We start from the raw sequence: 27,950 nt of genomic DNA, 5'->3' as shown, positions 1-27,950 counted from the left end.
CTCTGGCAAAGAGCAAGTTCCATGTCCTTGTGGTGTCCCAGCAAAGTAGTATTATATAGCTTCAATCTTTTTAGCATAGAGCATTCCAGCAATTTGTCTTTTAATTGAGAAATAGGTCCTCCTGTCCTGGGATCTCTATCAAAGAGGTACAACAAGGAAAAAACAAATCAAAAAAATATAATTGGAAACCCATTTAACTTTATACCTCCTTAAAATATGTGTAAATGCAGGAATCAAAAAAAAAAAAAAAAAAAATAATTCTTACCAAAAAACCTGAAAATTGAAACTAGCAAATTGTGAACAAAGCAAACAAAGTATTCATGTGCAACACAATCTTTCTTAAAACTGGCAATCTCCACAAAGGAAAGAGCAAACTACCTGAAGTGCAACCCCTTCCACACCCACAGGATGTTCAGTAAACCCAGACTGAACTTTATTGACTGCAAAATAAATGTAGCAGTTAACTAATTCAGTGCCTAAGGACAAAACCTCATTCCCAGCTCATCACAAAATGTCACAACATTTGGCTGCCTCCTATCAAGCAAAAGCAAAATACCATGACTTCTCTTAGGGCAGGATTAAAGGACAGTGTCAGTGTTTCGTTAGAACGCTGGCAGATGTCTTCCTGTTTTCCTCAAAGTCACCCTGCCAAGGCAGCACAGTGGTAAGAGGCTGAATGGAAAAAATGGGCACAAGAGAAGGAGGGAACATAATCCATCTTCCTATCAGTGTCTGAGAAATAATTATTTAATAATTGTGACTTTCTAAGAGAAAGATACATTCTATTTAATGCAGCAAAGTACTTTGTCATCTTTCCACTCCATTATAAACCATTTCACTGATCATTAAAATGAAGCCAAGGGACAATGCTCCATTTTAAACCATTTCACTGATCATTAAAATGAAGCCAAGGGACAATGCAAGGATACCTGAAAAAAAACTCCATTTATTAAAAAAAAAATAAAAATAAGTGAAACCACAGAACACATTTTAATGGCTCAATATTTGGCATGTCTGAGCAGTACATCACAGCTGAAAATGGAAACTGCGTCAAATCTTAACTTCCTTAGCACTATCTCAGAAATTTTGTTTCAGTTTGGGCTAGGCGGGGATGATGGGTTTGAGTCACCAGAACTTCTCCCTATTGCATATAAATCTTCTCCAGAGGTTCCACCCAAGCACTGCTGGGGCACAGTCTGTCAGATTTGATGAGACAGGAGGCCACAGAATGAGAACTGCTCAAGCAGATCCGAGGGCAATCAGACTTCCTACATCATGACACGGCGTTACGGCAAAGCAGTGCTGTGGAACATTGCATTCAGGCTTGGTAATCAAATACAACTGTCATTCAAGACTTACTATACTCCTGTGCATAGTTATCCATTATCTGCAACAAAACCTGAACTTACTAAATTACTTCATATTTTCAGTATTAGGCTGTCGTTTATTACAGAGCAATATGAAGGAATGCAGAAAGAGTCATTTTCTACTAATACTGAACAAGGAACATTATTAGATTAAGGACAGAACATTACCCTTGCAGCTTTTCTCTCAGCTTTGTGCCATTCCAGAACATGCAGTTATATACTTCTCCCTGATGCTTCCTGTCACAGATTTAAAGAACCAAGGCAAATCACTCCCATCACTCTTCTAATGCTGTGGAAGAGGCAGAGAAGGAAATACGTTAATTTTGGTAACATACCAGAAAAGTACATTGGTGTCATATTCCTTCCATCTGCAGAAAACAAAAGGCTAGCTGGTTCCCACCACACACCTATAAGATGAGAAAGGCAGAAATGCCCAATGATAAAAGAGGGTTTACAAAAAAAGAAAGAAAGATGAAAATTGATACACTTATAATAGCAGTACCTGGGTAATGGACAGGAGGGAAATCATGTTTCAGACAAGGCCCCAGAAATCCCTTTGCAGTGTTTTAGAGACAATGCATAAGTTGAGGGGTGGGGGACACACAAGAGCCTGGAGTCTCTGCTATTATTCCTCCAGTTCCAATCTTCTATGAGCAGAAGCCCCAGAGCAGGAGTTCAGTTTCCAGCCTCTGGCCACAGGTTACTCTTGTGGCTGTTCACCAGTCTGTCACAAAGATTTAGTGCTTGCAAGAGCCAAGTGCGGAGAGACACAGAGAGCGGACAGCAGTGCACAGGAATTGCAGAAGGAGCTTTGCAGGGGATCTTATCTCCTTCACCTCCTACAGTCACACCAAGACAGCAACACACTGTTATAGATACATTTTATATTGTTGGCTTTTCGCAAATATTAAAATGAATGTTATGTGTATAAGAATGGGAAATTTTGTTGTGTTAATATAGTTTTCTTTATTTCTGTTATTGATGAAATTTAGAAATAGTAGTATAGTACGTATATGTTAGGCTATAGCATAGTATTAAAATAAAAACTGCTTTTGTTTGTATAACCCAAAGACTGAGGAAAAAAAATAGCTAGAGAACTCTTGCATTTGTAAACTATCTTATCCAGATGAAGACAGAAGTGACCAGAACTCTGGGGGAGGAATTTATTGCATTTCTGGTATCAGAGAATGTAAATCTCAATGGCACCAAGAGGATTGATCTATTGGGAAGGGGGCAAGAGAAAACTAAACAGAAGAACACCAAAGATCCTAAGAAGAATGTATGAATATGTATGAGAATTTATGGTTATGTAGTAGGATTCTGTTTTTAAGGGACAATCCTTTGTCAGTAAGGTGTGCTCTCTTGGCTGAATGCAGAGACACCTGGCCATATCTGTATACTTTATTTTTTCTCCTATTTAAAGGAGTTATTAAAAGTTATTAAAAGTTATTAAACTTTTAAATTCTATAAAAATTATGTGAACCTCATTTTTCACAACACCACTTCTCTGATCCCCTCAGCTTAACCCTCTGAGGCAAGTGGGAACAAAGTAGAAGAGGGGCAGAGAAGCCCAACCAGATCCATTTTCCCAAGTGGAAACCAGCAAGGTCGTCTCAAACCCAGACAAACTCTGTTCTACTCTCCTCTGGGAACATTGTCCATATGTTTACAATGAGGAAACAGCCCTGCATGCAGCTGCCAGTTATTTTAATTTAGCCCCAACATTTGGCAATGACCACATGTGAGACTGTGCAAACTATCTTTTTACTGAGTTTCCATGTGTTTACCGGGCCAATATTCAGAAGCTTTCTGATCAGACAGCATTGGAAGTTACATCATTTGCCAACAGTATTTGGAGTGCTCAGTATCTGTGAAGAACAGACACGAGGTATAATCAAAACTCCATAGAAACAAGGATTACCTTTCAACCTTAACTAAGCTTTTTTTTTTTCTTCTGGCCACTTTGTTTGATTGAACAATGCAAGAGTTCTGCAGTGAAAAACCTTCTCCAACCTCCAAGTCCTAATGAAGATTTCTTACTCCAAAATCTTGGAGTAAGAAGTAAGTTGAAAGTCTTGGAGTAAGATCAGGAGCAGAGAGGGATACCCAGGTGAATGCTGCCTCAGGACAAGCACAAATTTACACTGCTTTTCTCACTGTGAAGGGCACAGGAGGAAGCCTCAAAGACAAGCTAGCAAGGGCAAAATTCTGATCAGCCTCTGATGTGGATAACCTAAAAAAAAAATAAAGACTTGGATAATATTTTAGCCTACAGGCAGAACAGGAGGTTTATATGGCTAAAGGATGCAGAATTAGATTTAACACACTATAAACACAGACTGCAATGTAGGCAACACATCTTACCCACTTTGGTACTGCCTGCTGCACCAAAGTACAACAAAGCTGAATTCAGACAACAGGGCTCTTACAAGACTTACAATACCCTTAGCCTGCCCTCAGTCCCTTAAGGAAACTTGAAAGTGAGGGAAATCCACTCTTCCAAGAGACCTTAACAGAATAAAGTTATTTCTGGCTTTCATACAGGAAAGAAAAAAAAAAAAAAAAGTTCTTACATTGTTTCAAAAGTTAAAACAAGGGACCAGAGACAGGCAGGGAGATATCTACAGCTGCTGAATTAGTATCACAAAGAACAGAAGTAGGTGAGTTTCCAGCAAAAGGAAGTAATGAGAAACTGTTACCAACTTCTAGCTGTAATTTGAAAGAAAAGATATGGGCATTCCAAAGCAACAGACAGAAGAGTTGAGAGAGTTATTCTATGTGCTATCAGTAAACTGCAAACCCTAATAAAATAAGGGCAACATTTATTCTACTGTCCTCTGATTGTGCCATACATTGGAAGTGCACAAGTGCTTTTTAGATAAAATGGATAGCACATACTTTAAAAGCAAATGTGAGGAATCCACAGGACTAAGCTGACTAACACTGAGCTCAGCACATGAATTTGTTAGTCCAGTGCCACATGTCCAACACACACAGTCATGCTGGTACAACATTCTTTAGCTCCATTGCTGTGAGCCTGGAAATTGAACATCCATTCAGTGTTAATAGCATAAGGCTTTTTAAATATTTTCTATCAAATTCTTTTAAACATTTTCTATTTAAATATTTTCTTGTCAGTAATTTATCTACCTCCTGATGTTGGAATTCTCTTAAAGTGGGTGTTTCAGCAGATCACTATTTTGCTAAAGTTTTCCTTGCCTAAAATACAGTTCTAGGTCAGGAAAGAGGAATTGCCAAATTTCTGTAGAAATTGTAACAGAGGTTATCATTATTATTAAATAGAGATGTCAGACAATAGAAACCCTAACATGATAGTAGACACAATGTGTCAGATTTTCCATTTTTTCTCCTCATTTTGGGATATAATTCCAATGACTACAGGGTGTCAGGAAACTACTTTAATGAGCTACATGAAAACAAGAAATCCCCTTTCTTTAAAAAAAATAAAACAAACAAAAAAAAACCCAAACCAAACAAAAAAAAGCCCTCAATATTTTGCAGAAACATCATTCCTTCTCTTCCTCTTTTCAACAAAACTGTTTGAAACCCAAGGTTTAATACAGTTAGTCACAATTATGCAGCTCCAGTTTTTCAGCTCTATTAATTCCAGGCAGAAAATGCTCAATTGTTTCATGTTTTTTTCCTACCTACAGTTGTTTCTAACATACATCTAGATAAATAGTAGTGTCCTCCTTCTTTGTACTTCTCAATATTGGATGCAACATTTCATTTTAGGAAAATCTCTGGGTTGGGACAGCACTGAAGAGACAAAAGAGTCTGAAATCTACCCAACTTCTGATAAGAAGGCTGGATTGAAAATAATCACCCAAGCAGGAAAACTACCTTGAAGTTCAGAGATGACCATTCAGAGAAGGAAATTAACTTGTAGACAATCAAGAAAAACTACCTCTCAGTAGTCTGGCTCACATTTTGTGAAATTTGTAAGCTCTTGCACAAAAATATTGCTTTAACATTTAAAGAGCAAACAAAACAAGTTTTTCTAGATAGAAATTCTCTCTTGAAGTAAAACGGGTAGCTGGAGACACAATGAGGTGGAATAAAAAGGACAGCAGGAGCTACCAAAGCTTACAATAGCTAGAACCACAGGACTACCATATTAAACTAGTTTTATTGATCAAATTCCATCCTGTACCATGATAAACCTGAAATAACACCAAATAAGAGCCACATTTGAAGCTAATTTCACTTTTCAAAACATGCTTTTCTAGGATGTTATACCACCAGAAAGTCTATTTGAACTGCCAGGATTATTAACAATGGAAAAGATAGTATTTCCTTTCTTATTATTGACAGGTACTTTTAAAAATGTATTTTATAGAATATGTTTATAAGTATATTATATAGAAAAAAGTCAATATTTTTTGCTGTACATATGCATATATCTGCATACAGCATATGCAAAGCATTTATATCTCCATCACTTAAATTATATTCCTATTTAATAGTTTTTTCCTATTTAAGAATTGAATTAAATTTTTTTATGCAAAAAGAGCTTGTGTCTGTAGACTGATGGGTAGATAAGTAGATGTAACTAACTGCAAAAACAGGAGTTTTATGTATTTCTAAAAACATGTGAATTTTTAAACTTGCAGACTATCCTAAGAGAGACAAGAGTCAGCCCAGTTACTTTTTGTGACCAGTGTTTCCAAATCTATTTTCACTTTGTTGAGTCATTCACAAACCAAATCCATTCTCTTCAAATGCCTTTGCTTTTTGCAAATTACTCACTGAATAATTTATATGAAGGAAATTCACCCTAAGGGTTTGCCTACAAGCTTGTTCACTTTTACTCTTCCCTGCCTATTATTCGGTGTATTTGAGCAGGTTCCCAAGTCACACAACTTCATTTCTACTCCCCAAGTGAATGAGTGAAACTTTAAGCTGCTATAGCCATACAAAAGGAATAACAAATCACGAATCAGGAACATCCAATTTTGTTTTAGTGAGAAGGCATCTTTACCTAGCTGTCTAGGAGCTGACAGTATTCTCTCAAAAAGCACATCAGGAAGTGTGACTCGTGAACCACAGCAGCAGGGCTGGCAGGGTGGCAAATCCCATTTCAGACACAGGCAGCAAGGAAAATGCTACAGGAACCTCTCAAAACGGCTTTGCTTTTGTTTCTGAAACCCAGAAGCACTCTTTAGACCACTGACCTCCCTAGGACAATGGCAAGACTTCACATTTTGCAGACATTCATAAGCGTTTATTTGACATCACTGTGACCCCATAGCTCATTTGTGCCGAATTAATGCTGTACTGTACCAATCACAAATTGAGTCCAAATTAAGTTCTCTGAAAGCTCGCCACTGTTTTCAAACAGCATGGCATTCAAAACTACAGACTAGTCATCAAGTAAGTTAGTTTCTAAGATTTCTACCCCAGCTGAGATAGAGATGGACCAGAGAAGAAGAACTGAACAGAGACCATGGGAGGGACAAGCAGGGAGAGCCAGATGACACAAAAAAACCATGCACTGCTCAAAACCATGGCTCAGTTAAAAGTCAGGTAATTGTTTAGGAAGACTGACCAGCAGACCTGATCTGCACAGATCAGTTTACCAGCCAGCTTTGAGGTAGGTGCTGCCTTGCTGTAAGAACTGTGCCTCTTGAGCCTGAGAAGCAGCAAGCACTTTGTTATTCTGCAGTGAGCAATGACAGCAACTCCAACAGTCTGCTGCATTAACAGGACAATATTTAGCTCTTGGCAGGGTTGTGCACACCAGGTAGAAAAAAAACTTAGTGTTATCTGGTTGTCACTCTGTCTCAGAACCATTCTGTGCTTTTGATCCAAATTCAGGCTGCATCACACAAAAAAATTACATGTAGAATATTATTAGTAAAATGATCAACTTTTATGACCTGAACACTACACACAGGGTCCATTGAAATAGCTACATTACATTTTTGGATTATCCTTCCTCTTTTCCTTTTTGTATGCATATAAAAGAAATTTTTACACTGGAATCACGTAATACCACCAATACTGACTTTCTTTTCAGTCTACAGAGATTAACAGACCCTTGAGGATTGTATTGACCCTGGCTTTGCTCTCACCACTATTTACCTCTCTGGTCAATGAGTCTTGATGCTGATTACAACAAAGTCAATACCTGCTTATTACAGTTAGAATAAGAATCACTGAGAAGGCTTATGAGCACTAGTTTGGTGTCTGCCAAAACTACTCTACTTAAGGAGTCTGTCAAGGTTTCATTGTGTCTGTCTTCTTTTCTAGTAAAACTTGTCTCAAGTAACAATGAAAAAATGCCACTTGAAGACTCAATAATCCAGTCTGTTCTTATAAAAGGAGCCATAAGAACCATATTTTAATATTTAAGACATATGAAAGTATTCATTAGTATACAAATTCAAATACATAAACCCAGACTTTACACCAGATAATTATTATTCGGAGGCTGTGTGTAGTTGTTGTGGGTTTTTCAACAGTTACTTCAACTTTTAGGATTTATTCAAGCCTTTTTTGTATTTAATGTCAAGTGGTGGTCCCCTAGGTAGGTAGCACATTTAGTTCTTTCTTCCCATTTAATTTTATTTTTATGATAGATTTAAAATCAACTCCAGAGCTCAGTTGTTCACAATTTTCCAGATAGAGAGCTCAGAAAACCATCCAAGTAACATCTTTATAATCCTAACACCAGAATCCAGAACAAAAATCCACACATACATCCAGATCCTGAGGTAGGAGGAAACAAAATGACAAGAGATTATTTTGGAGGGAAAATATCAGAGAAGTGTATCTCAGTAAATCTGGAGAAGAAAAGGTGTGATGACTTTACAGCTTTGACCAAATTTGTGGCAAACATGCAGATATTCTCAGTTATGCAAACCTGGAGTGTCCACCCTTCCTGCTCCTGCTAGCAAGATCTGCCCTTATTGTGCAGCTAAATCTACTGACAAATTTATACTTGCTTATGTTTTATCCCCTTAAGGTATCAGAAGTGTCTCAAAGCCATAGACAACAGCTAAACCTAAATCAGACATCCTACTTCCATACATTCATTAAATGCAACTTTGGACAAGCACTATCAATATTCCCAAGGCCTTCCCCCTTTACTCATACCATAGGCATGTTCATCTGCATTGCATTCAGCAACTCTTGTCTCTGCCCACTCAGCCAAACCACTGAGAAATCCTCGGCTTCACAGCTGAGCTTTCGTGAGCATTAAGACATAAAAGACATTGAAGCTTAAAGCAAAAGTCACCAGCACAGCCCTAAGAGAAAAAATTTCAATTATTTTCTGATTTCCCACCTCCTAACTACCTTAAAAATCTGACAATCTACAGGGAAGGTTGGGTCTATGCTTGGTCTTAAGGTCCTTGGGTAGGCAAGGACATTGAGTGTGGTTGGGCTGCATTTCTCACAAGCTCCAACGCCTTTCCAGAGTCTGCAGTGTTTCTGTAAGGCCTGGTGTTTGCCTTTCATTTAATCACCTGCCCACTCTTCAGTCTTTTTCTTAGAGAAAGAAAAGGGTGTTCCTAAACTGTTTGTTGTAGCTAAACATAAAAATTCAGAATAGATTTTTCTAGTCAGTTAAGCATATTCTTGAGGGAAAACATAAGGTAGTATGATTATTAAAGAGCACTCTCAGTAATAGTCACATCTTTATTGTGTCAACCCTTTGCCAAAAAAAAAAAAGATTTATAGTAAAAGCCACTTACATTTCTTCTTTGCAGAACCAAGCCATCTGCCTCCAATATACCATCAGCCCCTGCTAGATGAATTCACACATATTTTAAAGCCCCAGAGTAACCATTAGAATGGAAATTGGACACTACTTGTCATTTGCAAAGCTTTCTTAACTGGAGAGGCTTCCCATTTGTTCAATTAAATGTTTGCATGTGCAATACACTTTATGAAATGTATCCCAAAACAGTGAGGACTGAAATAATCTTGGAGGCAGATGGCACAGCTGTTCCATTTAGAGCCATCCTAGGCAATATACAAAGTGATGGACAGGACAGGGAAGTGGGAGTGAAAACTTGGTACCATGAAGAATATTATCCATGGGTTTGAGCAATAAACAAACCATTTCAGTGCCAATCTTCCCTCCCCTATCATATGTAGCTTCGTGACTCACTTGAGTTTATCCAATTAGAAAATACTCATTTAATTCAAGAAGTCAACCACTGAAGCCATGTAAGGCTTTCCCTCAGAGAATCCATCCCTCTGCCTTGGAAGCTGAGGGAATGTGAAAATGTGTCTCTCAGGCCGACACAAGGAGGCAGATATTTGTACAGGCTGACAAGGCAGCCTGCATGCAGAAGCGACACAGATACCAGCAGGGATAGGGAGCAACTTTAAGCTGCTGTTTATTTGCATGCCTCTCACAGAGCAGAAATCATTGCACTGTACTCCAGATGCTGCAAATCTCAAGATGCACATCCAGGGCTCGTTATTAAAACTGGCAAACATTTTCACTGAAGAGAGGAAGGAAAAAACACAGAGCTCTCCCAGCTACTCTGCATCTATTTTGAGATTTCTGGGGTGTTGATCTGTTCTACCACCTCAGTATCAAGGAAGTTTCAAGGGAAAGGGCATGCAAAAACACTCCTTCACAGATAGAAAACCTGAAAGAACCTGATGAGGGCATACCACATTCTGTACAGCACCTAGACTGGGGCCAGAGGGTCAGTAAACTAAATGAGCAAAGTAATCAAAAATTTCTTTAAAAAGAGTTTTCAACCCTCATGAAAGAAAATAAGATAGTATGTAGAAACAGATTTAAATCAAAATAGGTTGGCAGGGAAGGTTTTCATCCCAAAAAGTACTGCTTTATGGGAAAACAAAGAATGAGGATCACACTGTCTACTGCAAGCCAGCACATATCCCACAGAAGATTTTCCTTGGATGCAGAACAAATACTACTTGGAGCGAGAAGACAGATTCCAATCCTTATATCCATGGATAGGAAATGACAGTAGCTCTGTGGAACCCCAGTTACCTTTTCTGCAGATTTAATAAAACACCAACAGTCAAAAAAAGTTACAAGACCAAACCCAGTGAAGAAAGAATCATAGAAACCAAAGGATAGGTCTCACCACCTCCTTTCCTCCCCACAGCCTACTCTTCCTGCTTTCCTCTTCAATCCTACAGACTATTAGAGACTTTCACAGCTGAAATCTCACATTCAGAGAATGCTGAAAAGCCAAAAAGTAGATCCCAGTTCACCAGAACACCCATGTTTGAATAGGTTCAGCTGGAGACTCTTATGCCTAACACCTTAAGAAAAATTAGAGGGGGGAAAAAATACTGCCAGTGCACAAGTAAGGAAGGTGAGAGGGCACTTAGGAAATAAATGGCACTCTGCCTAGCAAAGGATTTCTTTGTGACAATGAAGGGGCACCAGGTTGTACATTCAATGGTGTATTATCTAGAAAAGTATGTCTTGACCTTGCTGTTTCAGTATTAATGCTTCCCTCCCAATCACCTTTTTCCCAGTGGTAATGCTATAAAAGATGTGCCCCAAGGGAGAAGTTTCTAATAATATTCTAATCTTGCTTTCCAAGCACTTAGAACAACCACAGGAGCAATTTTAAAATAAAATAAGTAAATTCATAAGACTCAACTTCTTCTTTATTTGCAGGAAACTTTGGCTGTGCTGAAATTACTGCAAACTGTACCATCACAGAGAAATATATTTCATTTCTAACTCTCATTTTCTCACACTGCTGCAAACAGCACAATACATGGAAACTCCAGACAAGTGATGAAAAGTAAGTATCCTAATTTACTGGGATTGTACCCTGGCTTCATTTCAGCTACATCTTAAAAGGCCAATATCCACATATGATTCCAGTAACTCTAATGACATAAAACAGCTATTCATAATTAGTTATTTTCCGCCTACGTTGTAAATACGGAAGTCACCACAAGGGCATAAATGCATAGCTAATCCAGAAGTAATCCAGCTTCTGGAGAGTACCTCTACAAAGCATCAGTGGGAAGCAGAGGGAATTAGTGTACATTCTAAAAAACATGTCCTCTTTGAATCACCATTTCCACAAGAGCAGTTCTTCCACTCTTTCCTGACAGCCCTGCAGCTTTCTCATCCTCAGGGGGGAAAAACACATGGAACAAGTTACCCTCAAACACAGCACTGTGATAATGGCAACTGCCCACCTTCAACTGCTTGTCTTGTTCTTCCCTGACCAGGTGCCCCTCTCAAGGGCCTCTGACAAGCAGCAGGTCCCTCAGTATATGCCAGCTACTACTCACCAGCTTCTGCTCCTGAATTTTGCATAGAAGGAGTGGAATTCAGCTCACATCCACACAACTACCACTCAGTAACACTCCACAGTTCCCTCCTTTTGAACAGCCAAGTAATGATGAGGGGCAGAAAGCTTGGCAGCTACAGAAGACATTACTCTGCTGGACTGGGAACTGAAGGACAGTAGGGGAAGATTCTCACCCACCTAAAATCTAGAAGTATTGCAGGAGGCAGGAACCAGGCCACTGATACATCTAGGAAACATTCAGTAGAGCACTGACTTTTCCTTACCACCCCTATATCTTGGGAGAAACTTTTCACTTTCTCCTACAAGAAAATGAATTGATTGCCATTGTAGAAGCTCTACAGGTGATGGGGTTTCCCCCCTACACTTTCCATTCCATTCCAATTATCTTCAATCTGCAAATTACCACAGTGGCAAAATGCATTACCATTTTTAAGGTTTTGGTATTGGGGGGGCAGTAATGGAGATGCAGCAGCTTGGTTGGGTGTTTTTTTGGTTGGTTTACTGTTTGGGTTTCTAAAGTGACAACAAAAGCAAAGGTTCAGCTCTTCAAACAGAACAGAACTTACCTTTTTACTATAAAAATTGTGGATATCAGAAACAAAGAAAGATAGCAGTTACATTTTTTCACTCCTGTAGGGGTTCATGAACCCTCTGTTGGAACCTTTTGTGCCCCCCACTCCCTTCAAGCTACAGGATGAAGCCTCGGTATCTCAGAAGATGGATGTCCTATTTCTAAAAATAACCAAAGAAACCTCAGCAAACAGCCAAATTCCAGCTCTGTTTGAGGTCTTCAGAGGAACAAGACCATGCCTTTAAAACAAACCCCTTCCTGCACTTCTGGAATACCTAACACAAAGGGAAACAGTAAAAATGAAAATTTAAGATGGCTCTCCAGTTCACTGACCTCTTGTTACCAGAAGAGTCACTGGTAGTGTGTGGACTCTGTAATTGTAGAAAATTCAATGAATATCAAGTTGGTCTAGAGTCAAGGTCCCAAAGCCATGCACCTAAGCCGACCCTAAGAGTTGAAGCCTGTGTTAGTCCATAGGACTCCCCAAGGAATGAAGGCATTCCTCACTTCTACACAGCAAATACAACCAGGTTGCTTGTCATCACCCTCCCTCTGTTTTACCTTCTAGGAAATTTTGTAACCTGGTTCAACTTCTACCAGTACCACCTCTGCTAAAAGGCTACTTCCAGGTTATGTTAGTGCTGTTTCAGCAGCAGAGCGTAATACATTAGGCTCAATTTACTCAAAGCACAAGACACAGTTTTTCTAAGCTCTGATGTCTCCTGCAAACCCCCTACATCAAGCTACAGGAGAGTCTCCTACACCAGACTTCCCTTCTGCATGGTGTTTTTGATGTAACAAAAAAAAAAATCCATAAGAAGGATTAGGTCTGTTAAAAATTTTAATACCTATAGGTTGGCAGTAACATTATAATGGTGCATTAAAAAGGTATAGATTTGTGTGAATGGTGATCCACCAGCAGTGAGATATAAAGAGAAATAAAGCCCTTTATTGCTCAAATCAGAGGTGTGCAAACTTACATTTTCCAGCATTCACCCTTAACTATATCACAGAAAGGTCTCAAGCTGGGCACCACTGCAATCTGCCAGAGGTTGAAACAACTTCTAAATCCTGCACTTCTCATAAATGATTATCTCATTCCTTGAACAATGAAGCTGCATGAATTTTGCATGTTACCTCAAGCACTTTACTTTATTCCAAGAATAACAGTTCCATTTCAAAGCACGTTAAGCTGAATCCCCATTTTATCACCCATACAAAATGGCTGCCAAAAGATAAGATAGTCAGTGAGCACAAAAAACAGATATTAATATTTATAGCATCATCCATAAGGAAATCTCAAATTAATTTCAAAGCATATATCCCCTATTTATATATATATATATATTCATTTTATTTTTTTTCTCTAAACTAAATTGAACTTCTTGCACGTATTTTAGGTGTCCATGGAGCATTCCCATAAAGCTGGAAGGACATTCAGTATATATTTAAACTTTTTAGTCTGCAACTTTTCGTTAAGTGAGAGAATTTATCACTGTCGCTGAGATAAGGCCCTGCTTAGAAATGAATAGCTCAGTTCACCAAACTATTAGAAGCTTGTTCTAACCATCAGAATCAAAAACTTTTTTTGAACAGCACAAAAATGCAAGAGCAAAACTGACAGGGCCTGACCCGTGATGGTTTGCATCTGACCCCCATTTTTCACCTCTTCTCTCACTAATCCTGATTTTAATTATCTACAAATTTGTACTTACTCAAGGCTAGCACCTAATTTATCTATGGAAATTCAAATCATCCCATGTTAAAATAAAGTTTCTAAAATAGACAGGTTTGTCAGCCCTTAATGAGATCGTTATTATTCATATTAAGTATAGTTGAAAGTGAATTAATTGCAAAATGCTGCCTTTCATTTGCAGGGAACAAGAGGGATGACAGAGTTTGCAGATAGCTTTGCAGTGAGGGACCAGTCAAACCAAAAGGTCTTTCAGCCATGCTGAATCCTGCTCTCAGAGACCCGGAGTACATCCCAGACATTTCTTCCTAAGAAAAAAACACCTAACAAAGCAAAACAACATAAATCTGGAGGATTTGCTCCCAGCCCCTGAGAAGGTGCTCATACAAAATTGCATCTTCTCATAATATTGAGCAATAAGAGTTAACCTTGTCACATTGCACTTGATATTGCCACATGCTGAGCTACTCAAGCGCTCAGGATTAAGAATTCAGAGCAGAGGTGGCCAGTAAATGGGGCAAGTTTAGTCTGTCAATGACTAAAATCCCAAATTCACTTAAGGGATGCTTCAAATTTCGTGCTAAAGAGGACAGGAAAAGTCTAAAACATAAAGGTGTGAAAAGGTGTTCGAGTATTTAAAGTGACAGCTATGTAATACTCAGAGGCCTGGACAGCTAATTGGAAAAACGGGACTAGCATTCATAATGGATCTTCAAGAAAAAGGGAAAAAAAGGTAGAGCTGGGAAAGACCACCAGAAGAACACACTCCTGCTTTCCAAGGCTTGGAAAGTGAACAATAACTGATAGAAATCAGCAAACCTTCTCTTACTGATCTGTGTGTCAACTCAGAGCCCATCCCATCCCCGCCTCGGGAACCTTCTCCCTGTGGGCAGCAGCTGGGGTTTCCTGCCCGAGGGCCTCACACACCAGCCCCGCTGTCTCTTCTCTCCCGTTCCCGGTCCGGCAGCGGCCCCTGGCGCCCGGCCCGCTCCGGGAGCGGCTCCGGCAGGGCCCCGACCCCTCACCCCGACCCCCTCACCCCGCCAGGGCTCGGGCAGGAGCCGCAGCCGGGCCCCCCCGGCTCCCACAGCCGGCCTGGAGTCCCCCAAGAGCGGCGAGCTGAGGAAGGGCAGCGAGCGGCGGGAGGAAACCGTGTGGGAAAGGGATGGATTGCACAGTGGGAAGGTGTACTTCCAGTTGGAGGGAACGTCCAACAAGTTTTAAAAATCATGAAAGATGGAGACAGCGTTCAAATGAAAAAATGATAGAGGCAGCCCAAATAACAGGGGGATGGTAGGTTTCTGGTGTCACTCTTGACAGGTGCTTGCTCTGTTCCTGAAGACCTCCAACTGCTGAGTGTGCTCTCCGAGTCCCTCTTCCATCCGTTCCATCCTAATCACCACAGCTTTCCCCCAACACTTTGCCTAAACCAAAGGCAGCAATTCAGGTCCGTCAGGTCTCTCTGTACCCACCTCAGAGACAGGGAACAGCTCATTGCCCTCCTCTACTACACTACAGAGGAATACCATCTTCTGAGCCAAGCACCATCGGTCTGCTCCAACCTGTCACAGGCTGTGCTTGCCAGATGGCTGAGCTCTCTCATGGTGCTCTCTGCTGGGGCCTCCCCAGGCGATCACATCTTTCCTGAGCACTCCGTACAGAACAGCTCACAGAACTCCAGCACTGCCAGGACAGCAATGTGAAGCAGTACGTCTGCTCAGCACATCTGATTGACTGTAATCCTGTCTACTGTACACTTTAGTAACATATTTGCCTCTTTCCTTAGCATCATAACACTACTGATGCATATGCTACTTGTGATAAATTACCATTCCCTACCTCTCCTTCTGTAGGAGACACCAGATTTACTCCCCCTCCCTGAGTTATACACACTGAGTTACTCCCCCATCCTGCTTCTGTGCAATTCATTGCTCCTGCTTAAGAGAAGTATCTCATACTTGTTCTGCTGAGTTATATTTTTCTTCTTTCCTTCTATTCCATGCTATTTCTCTCTATTACACACAATTTTCCTGGTTTCTCAAGCTATTTGTCATTTCCAAGCTACCTGCAGTTCTTTTGAGCCCAGAAAATATCACATGCAGCACCAGTACACTCAATGACCATCTTCTGTAACTTCTCAGCAATGTAAGCCCCAGAACACACTTTCCAGGCTTACTTAGTTCTCCCATTTTGGTGGCAAACTACTGAAAATAGTGTGAATTTCATTTCCATTCATCTCTTCACCTGTTGTGTTGCTGTCTTCATCTAAAACACACTTCTCTGGCTCAGAGAGTTTGTTCTGTCTTCACAAGATGGCCCACACGATCTGAAGGTCCTTCTCCACCTTTTGTAACCTCCACTCCTACACTGGTGTTGCACAGAGATGCTGTGCAGGGAGAGGTAGAACAAAGGAGTCACCCTAAGGTCTTCTAGAAACAATGAATACTCAGGGAAATCCCATTGTCTTAAAAACTTTATTGACAGAAAATCCGATGCTCCTTGCCTCAGTGCCAACCTCTGTCAGCAATCTGTACTTTGCTAGAATTTGCCAGTATTGTTTTTTCCAGACAACAGTGTCTGAATTTACAGACACACCTCGCAAACAAAATCCCACTTAAGACAGAGTTCTTGCATTTTATGCCAGGCTGCAGGGACAGACATCATTGTTCTGTCCTGTGGTACGCTGACATCTCTGCAAGGTGCCACAGCAGCTTGCTGTCTCAAGCCAAGCTAACATGGAAAATGGATTTTGGATGACAAGGAGCTCAACACAGGCAAACAGCTCTCACTGCTACAATGATCACATTCACCCACAATAATGAATAATCATAACAGACCACATGGACAGAGCCCAGCTTCCATGAGCTTCAACAGGAAAACCAGCTAAGCTTCTGAGAGCATTCAAAGAATATATTTCAAGGCCAGGGTCTAAAATGAGGGGAACAAAGATTGGAATATTTCTCCAGAAATATGTCAAAAAAGAATCTTTCAAAGGTCACTCACTTAATATTCCATTCAATCCACAGCAAGTCAGCCACTCCCCCCTCCTCCCCAGCTGATGGCCACTTTTAACAGAGGCAAAAAGCTGAGCTCAAAGAATTAAAATCTTGAGATTTCTTTGTGACAAAGCAATGGTTTCAGTGTGATTTCACTTGCACAACCAAGGGTGTCCCAGTGTTTGAAACAGTTCCTGAATTCAAAACACAGCCAAGCACCTCTGGTTGTATGGATCCTTGTGACCAACTTCCAAGAGAAGTGTCTAATTGCCAGCTAATATACAGCAGGACCTGCCTTCTGCCCTTCCTGCTGACCTGCTACCCTAAGCACAAAATTTTGGAATCCTTTTTCAGAGCTAAAATTCTAATCCAGATATTTCTTGTGCCAAGAAGTCCTGTCACCACTGCAGATGTCATTCTCTCAAAATCATAAGTATTTTAAGCAAAACAGATCAAGATCAACCATGAAAGACTGCAGGTGACATCTGGTGACATCCTTTAGGCAACAGGTACTATTCTGACACTGTGCTTTTTTCCACTCACTATCCAAGCCAAACCTACATCTTTACACATTACATTTCTCATACCACAGGTGAATTTTTTTTATTGGGATCCACTTTGTTTGCTCCTACACATTGGTACTGTGACAGCCTTAAGTATTAAACCAATTTGGATCAGGAAAACAGTAACATGATAGCATTACTTAGACTCGCCATATTTCATTCAGCTAGAAGTGCTTGACTATTTTGACTTGATAGTGCAAAATATCAGGAGCCAGCTGAAGCTTTCTGTTATTTAAAACAAATATATGGGGGGGAAATATACCCTCCCAGCTGCCTGTCTGATGCTCTAGAGGTCAGCAGGGCAGATGGTAAACACAAAACAAAACACCCATCCTGCCGACCCTTATGCTAAAAGCAAACTCCATTTTGAGCTCATTTTTAAGCCAGCAAGTACTATCTCCACAACTTAGAGTTATTTGGCTACACACAGGTTCACTGAGCTGTGTATTACTGCTCAATATGCCTAATAAACCCCATTATATAGAACACTGCCCTTTCTTTCAATTATTCCGGTGACTGTGAGAAACCACCATCAGGAACATGACTGCAGACAAAATCAGTATATTGGCATGATTTCTGAAAGGAGTGCAAGCACACTGTTTAAATGCACATTTTCCAGAGGTTATGTACTACCACCTGCATGTGTATAAAAATACATAATAAAAATGCTGCTGAAGAAGAGCTGTGTTGCATGGGCAATAGCCTTTTCTCATAGCAGTCTTATTTTGATGGATATCAGAACACTAGATGCATTGCTGGGAGGCCTTTTAATAACAGTAAAACACACCAACAAATAAAATCAGCTGCTATTATATACAGTAAATGGCCTCTTCAGCCTGCTACAATGATTACATTCACCCACAATAATAAATAATCATAACAGACACCCAGAGCTAGATCCTGGCACATAAGCTAACCATGCAAAACAGGCTCATAACTAGCTTCAGCTGCTGGCTGAAGATTTTCCCAGAATAAGCTTCACCCTGGAACTGATGGAAAGTCAGAGCTAAAGCCTGCCTCCCATTTTGTAATACATATGGGAGAACAGCGATGAGGACAAGGTATATTGAGAGTCCTACAGCTTTTGCAATTCACCCTTTAGCTGCAGCAGCAACAGCCCCTGCTACACAACAGTCAAAGGACCATTCATGATATTACTTCACATCTTTTTCTGTCTGAGGGCTTCTGGTCTCATGTGTCAAAGGAGAGATTGTTAAATATGAAGTTAGGGCTACTCTGGAAGTAGGTCTCTCCCAGCCTGTATTGGTACCCTGTTTCTCTTTGCCAAAGGCATCCCTGAGCTCAGTCTGGGAACAAGAGTATTCATCATAACCACAGTTAAGAACCCCATGATGGGAAACAGCACCTTCGAGTTCCTTTGTCAGTATTTATTTACTCAGGACAATAACAGGACACACTGAGAAGACATCACTTTATAATAGATTATTAGTATGCACTTCGTGTTTAAGGATTTTTTTACAATTCACTTTCTTCCAAAGTGTTATTTTTTCTCAGCAAAGCACTGAACTCCAACACACTTGGTGCATGTTTGAATATCTGAATTCACTGCCCTCACTCTTCAACCTCGCAGAAGGATTCAGTGGGGGAAGCCTGAAGTTTTCCATCTGAGGCAGAGCTGGGGATGCTGCTGCTCTGAACAGACAGGGCTTCTGCCTTCGGTGCTCTTCTGCTGCCATCTGCAGGGTCTCAGCTGCAGCTCTGCTCTCGCTCCCCCGGCACTCAGCAGAGCCAGCCCAGGGTACAGACCAGCCTGGCCTTGGGGCATCTGCCAAATACTCTGACAGCCCCACCACGTATTTCTCATCTGCCAAGATAAAAAGGATGCTTCGGACCAGACACGTAAAGCATTTTGTTTTTAAAGAGACCAGCACACAACAACAACAAAAACACCGTATTTAAAAGCATTCAGTTTTACATGCCCTGGGTCAGAACACAAGGACCTTCTGTGGGTCCCTAATCCCACAGCTACTGTGGAAGAAAGTTGTGGGGCAAATAAACAATTGCCAGCTTGGATGCACAGAACAAATCTGCAGGACTCTCTGAAAATTAAAGAGTACTATGTTACATAGGAAAGGCTGAATCATTTTATTTACATTAATAATGCTTGCAGCTCCACAACCTACAATAAAGTTTGGAATAATATGATAACCAAATTTCATGCTTCACTGCACAGGCAGATCACCCTTGCAGACAAGGCAGCATTTCTCACACATAGCTCTCCACACTTCATACACTTGTACTACATTTTAAGGTGTTCATTTTATTTTTTTTGCCTTTCCCTGAAGCATCCACTCATATAGAAATTAAAATACCAGATGAGAACAAACAAGATCTGAGCTAGGAGAGAAAAGGCAAATGTAGCAAAATTTTCTTCAGTTAAAGAACTTCAAAGATACCTTCTTGCTATAAAATAAGTTGTATATCAAGCTTAGGCCTATGAGGAAGAGACAGGCTAGAACACTGCTCAAATAAAGGTCTACTTTCCTGTCCTGTATCCTATTTCCCTGTCCTTTTCCCAGCCCCAGACTGATCGGAGTTATCCATGCAGGATAAAGCTGACTCCATCCTGAGTGCATGTGCTCACAGAAGGTGGTGAGAGCACAACCTATTCACCAGGAAAAGCAGCTCCATCAGGAAGGCTAGACAGGGAGGCAGTTTTTCCAGTTTGCCAGTTACTGACACTTTTTAGTCAGCCATTTGAATACTTTTTTTATTCCAAATGTTGTTGCTCTTTCCACATATGAAGAAAACATGATTCTTTACAGCCAACCTCCTAAGCTCTATAGGAATCAGTTAGGGAAGATTTTTGTGTCTGAAATAGAGTTTAGCAATTTCAACCAAGCCAGCTTTTGCCAGCCATATCTATTTAGGGTTATCTGAGACATCACCATTTCCCAGTCTCATTACAAAGAAAAATAACAGTCTGCAGATGTTAATATTAAGATAGTTTCTACTGTATTTTTCAGGCAAACGCCCAAAAGTTCTTTTTCTTGGCACAGCTTTAAAATGCAGAGATGAGGGAGATTCTGTCTAAAGAGAAAGCAGCTGTTGAAGCCTTTACTGTGCCCTCAAACAGAAAAAAAAAAAAAAACCAAAAAGGCAAAGGGTATGCTTTTTCAGAGCATCCTCACATCACCTTTATCCAAGGGTGACTAATCTCACCATGAGACCATCCACATCCCTATTAGACAAGTGCAAAAAAGTAATTAAAAAAAAAATCAAACCTTTTCTATATGAAGAAAAAAAAGTCAACTGGCACAGTTAGAAAGCCTTGATACTTCAAGATACATCAAGAGCCAGTACTTAGAAACACTGTTGTGGGTTCTGTGTTACACACTTCTGAAAACTCAAGCGCATCCTCATGATGCTGACAGTGCTCTAGCAGGCATGTGTTGTTCAGCATAAATCACGGAGACCACTGCAAGCAGGTCAAGTTGCAGCAGACAAAAGGGGAATTAAGCTCTTTTTTATTTCTCAGGTCTTTTGCAGGGTGAGGAAGACTTTACCTGGCTGCTGAGGTACTGAAATGACACAGGTCCCTGGTGGAAGAAAGGAGCGTGAGTTGCAACATGACTGATTCCCAATTACCTCTGACTTTTCTGTGCCAGCTGCAGGCATGACTCAGCTTCTCACAAAGTAGCTGCCTAGCTGCAGCATATTAATATATAATCAGTGCCAGTTTCAGCTTCCCTCAGTAGGCCAGGCTGTTATTTGTGCTGTTCAGTGCCACAAACAGTTGAGTCACTGCTGAAGCAGGGCCAGATACCTCAGAGGGAAATAACATCTGAGTCAGGGGCATGATGGATGTCCAGGGAAGGCTCACTTTTCACCAGCACAATTTTACAGTTTACTCATGTTTGTGAGTCAGCACCACAGATCAGAAGTACAGAATTGTGAAAGTTCCCTACTGCAAAGGATGTTTTGTACTTAACAAGCACTACTAATAACTTTCTTCAGTCTGAAGACATCTAAGCACCTCAAAGTAGTGGGCAAGCACAGGTGTGAACACATCTGTTGCAGGATGCTGTGAAAGGTGGGAAACATATTCCCCAAGCACAAACCCCCAGAAACTAGAAGCAAAACAGAAAGGCCACTTGATTTGCCTTATCTGCTAGATGCTTATACTGTTGGGATTAAAATGCAAGATAGCAGATAAACAAATAAGCTGATTGGTAGCATGGTTATTGCTTATCATTTAAATCTGTCCTTCAGGGAATGGATCCTGTTGGGCTAGGGCTCGTTTTCATGCCCAATACACTCACAGTGAGCAGCTTTGCTTCTGCAGTTCTCTTGTGGAGGACAGTAGAACATGCTATAGACCAGGTGAGGTGGGCTGGAGATTTTGACACGACATCCTCTGACACACAAACCAGATGTCTGCTGCAAAGAAGCTACTGCGCAGATAACAGGAAAATATCTCTGACACACAGAGGGCCAAAGACCCTACAACAGAGCTTGGCAAATTAGAGAAGTAAATATTAATTAGTATTTCTGTCATCTAATATTTACTTTGTCCTTGTCTAAACGTTGTCATCTATTACAGCTTTCAGACTGAAATATTCTACTGTATATTTTTAAAAAGTACCAATGCTCTGGCAGTGAGATCCAGTTTTGGCATCAGTTTAAAAAGTTTGTTCATGCCTCACGGTGGCAGCACTTTTAGTGCAGTATGGATGCCCTCAGGGCTGTTTGACCTCACCTGAGCAGATGCTTGATAGGAAACAACCTCTTTATCCCAGATCTCTGGTGGTCACTTTCTTTTCTTTCACAGATTTGCAGACCATAATTAACACAAAGCACCAACAGATCAGCAGCTCAGAAAGCCCTGACTCTCGGTCTGATATTAACAGACCACTAGAGGCCACACTCAGCTCACTTGGCACCTTTGTACCAAGAGACTCGACCCTTCCCATTAGAAACAGGGCTTAATGACTAATAGAAGTCAAAGCAGAGGCAGCTCTGGATATTGCAAGGCAGCTCTGATATGCACCTGGGTCAGGTGGCTGGGATCTGAGCAAGAGGAAAACCTTTGCTTGCCCTCACTGTTATCATTCCACCCCTGGTCCTGGCCTACCCTGCTGTCCTGAGGGCACTTCCATTCTTCCCCTACCCTGTCCTCCCCCATGGCAGCCCACTGCCCACAGCAGGGATTCTGGGACAGCCCTGACCTGAATTCTGTAGGGGATGTAGGTAAGACACTTTTTCTTTTAGAGAGGAGGCCTGCTAGAAATAGAGCAGCAGGGAAGTGGTCCTAAACATTAGCTTTAGATATCAAATGGTACTTGAATAGGAGCAAGATTATTGCTCACCATCTTCCCTTGCTTTCTCGGGTGTATCATTGAATAGTTTGAGTTGAAAAGAGCCTTTAAAGACTATCTAATCCAGTCCACCTGAAGTGAGAAGCAGGGACTTTTTCAGCTAGATCAGGTGCTCAGAGCCCTGTCCAACCAGACCATTGATGTTTCCAGGAATGGGGCATCTACCACCTCCCTGGGCAACCTGTTCCAATGGTTTAAAAACTTTAAAAACTTCCTCCTTACATCTATTCTAAATCAACCCTCCTTTGTTTACAAGTCACCCCTTGTTCTAGGCTGACAGACACACACTCTGAGGTGACCTTATTGTGGCCTTTCAGTACCTGAGGGGACCCACAAGACACCTGCAAGGAACTTCTTGCAAGGGCATGTAGTGATAGGACAGTGGCTTTAAACTGGAACACGGTAGGTTTAGATTAGATGTGAGGAAGAAACTCTTTACCATGAGGGTGGTGAGGCACTGGAACAGGTTACTCAGAGGAGTTGTACAGCCCCATCCCTAGAAGTGCTCAATGGCAGGTTGGACGGGGGTTTGAAAACCTGGTCCAGTGGAAGGTGTCTGTGCCCATGGCAGGGGGGTTGGAAGGAGATGAACTTTAAGGTCCCTTCTAACCCAGGCCACGCTATATTACCTTGGTAACAAGAGGGGTGCCGGCACTGCACTACAATTCATCCCACACAACTTGTTATGCAGTTAGAAAAGAGGGAAGAGGCTTTTGTCAAGTGCAGAGAAACTACTTATATTTGATTTACCCCCCACCACACCAGACATAGCCAGAGGCTTCACTGGCCAGTGCTGAAGTGGTGAGGACAAGGCCAAAGCAGCAGTGTCAGGACAGAGTTGGAGCTGCTGTGGTGGTAGAATGGAAGAGCACATCTGCTAACCCAAGAGGACAGGGGGCACGGGTGTAAAAGCCCTGAGGGCCCAAGCCCTGAGCAGTTATGGAAGCAGCTTTTGGTAGCATGGAGATCCACAGCTTGAACAAGGTCACGGCAGTGAGATTCAGACAGAGCACAACAGGAATGCATCACCGTAGGTTTCTCCTGTCCTTGTATTCCTCTCCAATCCTCCACTATCCATCACTACTGCAAGACCACAAGCTGGACCTTTTGACAAAGTCTAGATGTCCTCCTTTAGCTTTTTTGAAAAAGACCCAGAGCAAAACCACAGAGTGGACAAAGCCATTCCAACACCTACCTCCAGGGAGTTCTTTAAATCTCCTGCATCCTTTACACAGCCACAGAAGGCTAAAATACAGCCTGGATTTAGATAAGAGAATGAAAAAAAAAAATTCAACTACATGACAGGTGCTGAGAGAAAATCATTGTTAAAACCTGGTTTCTTTGTGTGACAGATGCAGCTTATAAGGAAGAGCAAGTGCTGAAGTTAATGGGACACAATGAATGGAAATGGCACTTAGCATCAGCCATTTCAGCATGCAACAAGGGAAGACCTTAATTAAGAAGATGCTTATTAATCTAAGCTGAAATTTATTATTGGACAACACATAAATGAACTTATGTTGCCAACACACTCTTACATCTTATAGTTGCATTTTGAGCAATCTAACAAGCTTCTGAACATACATTGTAAAGTTAATTAAACACCAAGTACACAGTTTCTCATTCTGTTATTTTCTGTAACATTTCAATTAAAGACTGTCTTGGGCACTTTAAAATCACTATGTGAATAATTCTGTGGTTTGGTTTGATTAATAATAAAATTTGTTTTCATGGAGCATCTTCCAGCATTCAGCCTTTATGTTCATTTAAGAAAAAACCCCAAGCATATTCCATAATACTAGATTAAAATATTGTAGAATGTTTTTATTACCAGGGTAATATACACTATATATTGAACCTATTGCTATAAATTAGGGTTATTTTTCTCATTAAAAATGTTGGAAGGGTTGAATTGATTATAAATTACAGACAGCTCAAGTACACCAAAGGAAAACGTTAGAGACACAAAATATCCAGATTTCCTTCAGGGATGGTTAAAAGAGCTCCATGTCTCACATGTTCAATTACCCACTCCACCTCTTAAGTTTAAAAATCCCACGACAGCCTTCATATCTGTTATGATAAATATTTGGGTAAAGAGAACAGCAGCAGCAAACAAATTCATTTTCACGAACCACATTGCAGCAGAGCAATTGTGTGGGGAGCAAGCAACACAGCCTACAAAGATCACAGTGACTTGCTCAAAAGAGCACATGCCATAGCAAGGACACAAAGGAAAAGTTTAAAAATATTAAATATATGGTAAGGTGGGAATGAGATAGAAACACAGCTAAGGAAGGGAAAAGAAAAATTATGTGTTAAGCAGACAAAATCCTGTGTGGCTCTACCAAAAAAACAGGGTAGAGGGTTTTTAATGCTGAAAACTCTTCCTCCAATTACTTTCCAACAGCACTAAGTCAGTCACACCCAGGATCCATAAGAGACCTGATGCCCTTTGTGATATTACCTGTTTTCACTTATTCTCAAGCCTCACCACTGCGATGCAGTTCCCACACTCTTTCCCTCAGGCTGGTACATATTTTGCATTTTACAGAGCAGCCCTGCAAGCTTTTCCATCAGCCTCCAGTCCCACAGACCAAATCCACCTGGGGGGGCCAGGCAAGGCAAGGAGCAAGGCAACCAGGAGGGCTACCAGCAAGTAGCTGGCCCAAGCAGTGCAACAAATGGACAGACAGCGTGTTTCTGCCACTCTCTACCTTCCACATGACATCTAAAACCTAGAGCTTGTCTAAATGGCTGCTTAAGGTCACACAGCTCCCTCAATACTCCTTTCTTTCCCACATTCCAGAGCTGAGGGAGTATCTCACTATACATTGTCTCCTTTTGAGCAGGCAGCATTCTGCCAGCATAGTGCCAACCTGAGTCAAGTGCAATCCTCCTTCCTGCTGATCCTCACATGTTCCTCACATGATCCTCAGGGCTGTTAAATTCTCATGACACTTAACTAAGCAGCACTTTCCTCCCTGCCTGTCCTCAAACTGGGGAGCAACAGGTACAACCCAGGAAAGCCAGGGTATTCAGCCTGAATTTAGTAGCCACAAAGTTATCCTTACATAATGCTTTGATCTTGAATATCTACCACTTTTTCCACTCTTCCCCAAAAAGTAAACCCCACAATTCCTGCAGCAATGCAGTCTTAAAATCCTGATTTCTTTGGGCCTGGGAATTTTATTGTTATCTTTTTTTTAAGAGCAACTTCATTCTCCTACCATTGCCAGGGTACTGACCTCATTAGGAGTTTAAGGACAGATGAGTTTGGTTCATGGGGAAATTTGATATCATCTCCAGTTCAGTCAAATTTTCCATGGGGCATTTGAGCTGATTTCTCAGTCTGTATTCAACTTCTTGTGATGTTTCTCATTCACAAATTAGGGCTGAAACCTCCATATTGAGTTCTATCACCAGAGATACTTGAAGGCACACTCCCTCCTAAGGCTTTTAATCTTTAACAAACTAGGTAGGAAACCATGATCTGAACTAGCTAAGAAGGTCTCTTCCTTCCTCCCCTTGAAAAGAAAATATAAAGAAAATATTTAGCATGTTTTCTTTTTTTTCCTGAAAATAGATTTCGATTTGAAATCAACAACAGCAAACATTTTAATACTGTCCATTTCAAAGGCACATCCTTTTACATAGCATGTGATGTGTCAGTCCTTCCTGCAAGGCATACTCATAGCCAATATTCTGGAGAATATAAAGTATGCCCTGCTATCATGTTTGATGTTATCTTAAGCTGATACTTGCTCTGCCCCCACTGAGAAATGGGGAAGTGACAGCTTAGAAAAACCCTCAACCAGCTCATTATTTTTCTTTCACAACCAAAGTTTCCTTCTGTGGCAGAAAGAGGTGTAAGCCTGTTTGCCTTGTAAAGATGCACTTCACTTCCACATGCCAGGGGTTGCTCTCTATGGCTCTGGTAAAGCTACACAGACATCAGGAATATCGTGGCCCAAAATGATTAAGGTCATTGTAAATGACACATCCCACCTTTCACCCATAGAGCTATGCAAAAGCCTATGGAACATTAAGGAATGAATTTCTAATTCTTCAAACCAGAACTGGGAAGGCAGGGCTGCAATTAAAGAAACCGTAATCTATCATAAAGTTCACCTTTTCCCTAGCTCCACATTTAAGCAGAAGAACCTGTTCTTTTTCTCCCCAGCCACACTTACTTTCTAATTTTTCTTTTTCAGCCATTTATGCCCTTTCAAAACACTCAGGAAAATTTATTTAATAGCTTCCAGTAAGTCATACTCTGACAGTAAAACTTCTACATGCTGATGAATTCAATTTGTATCCAGCCCAACAACTTTTAACAATGCAGACAGTCTCCTGCTTAAAATTGCACTGAAAAAGCACATAAAACAGCACACACACGACCTTTACTGTCTCTTTATCAAATTTCTAAGAACAGGAGCTGAAAAAGCAGTCTTTATGAACAAATGATCTAGCAAACCTAACACAGAATAGGTATGTGCATACATTAGTTTTTATATTTAACCATGTACAGCCAAAGAAATAAAAGCATCTTCCCATTTTGGACAGAAGCTACAGAAAAGTATCTACCATAGAAAGGCAGAGCCTACATTCATTGATCTACAGAACCAAATTCAATTAGTCTGATTTTCCTGAGTCTGCTCTAGATGAAGAAAGCTTTCCCAGGGAACAGCAATTATTGTGATAAAGGATAGAAATTTGTGATAGTGATAAAGGAGAAAAAATTTAGTGATGTGCTTTGAATTGTCACCTAGATGCAAAAACATTTAACTGTCTGTTTTATACTATGCAAGGCAGATGCCCAAGTAAGTCTATTATCATGGATTGTGGAATTTTGTATCCTGCTCCCTGCTGAAGTTTTGTCAGAATCCAAGCTACAAAGAGCAAACAAATCTGAACAAGATAAAACATTAAATCTCAATCAAGTCAGATTAAAGATTTCCTGTCACTTAAACACATAGTAAAAAGTTCATAAAAGCCACTAAGATACCATAATTATAGTCAATATTTATTTAAACAAATGCCTGCATTTATTGAGCAAGCACTGCATACTTTGGAGTGAGGCATGTGTTTCTTAGTAACTCACTTTTCACTACCCCCTATCAGGC

General features: G+C 40.7%; 1 long non-coding RNA gene across 1 annotated transcript in view; it reads right to left on the bottom strand.

Moving 5' to 3' along the window:
- Nucleotides 1-985: 985 nt before the first annotated feature.
- The window catches only part of LOC117244217, a 41,752-nt gene continuing 14,787 nt past the window's right edge, over nt 986-27,950 (bottom strand). Inside the window, exons 2-3 of the long non-coding RNA XR_004496848.1 lie at nt 1,536-1,656; nt 986-1,302 (exon numbers count right to left, since the gene is read on the bottom strand). This is a non-coding gene — a long non-coding RNA (uncharacterized LOC117244217). The remainder of the gene's footprint in view (nt 1,303-1,535; nt 1,657-27,950) is intronic.

This window comes from Parus major, chromosome 1 (assembly GCF_001522545.3).
Source record: "Parus major isolate Abel chromosome 1, Parus_major1.1, whole genome shotgun sequence".
Taxonomy (NCBI): Eukaryota; Metazoa; Chordata; class Aves; order Passeriformes; family Paridae; genus Parus; species Parus major.
The sequence above is the reverse complement of the archived record's forward strand: the minus strand, read 5'-3'. Positions and strand labels throughout refer to the sequence as shown.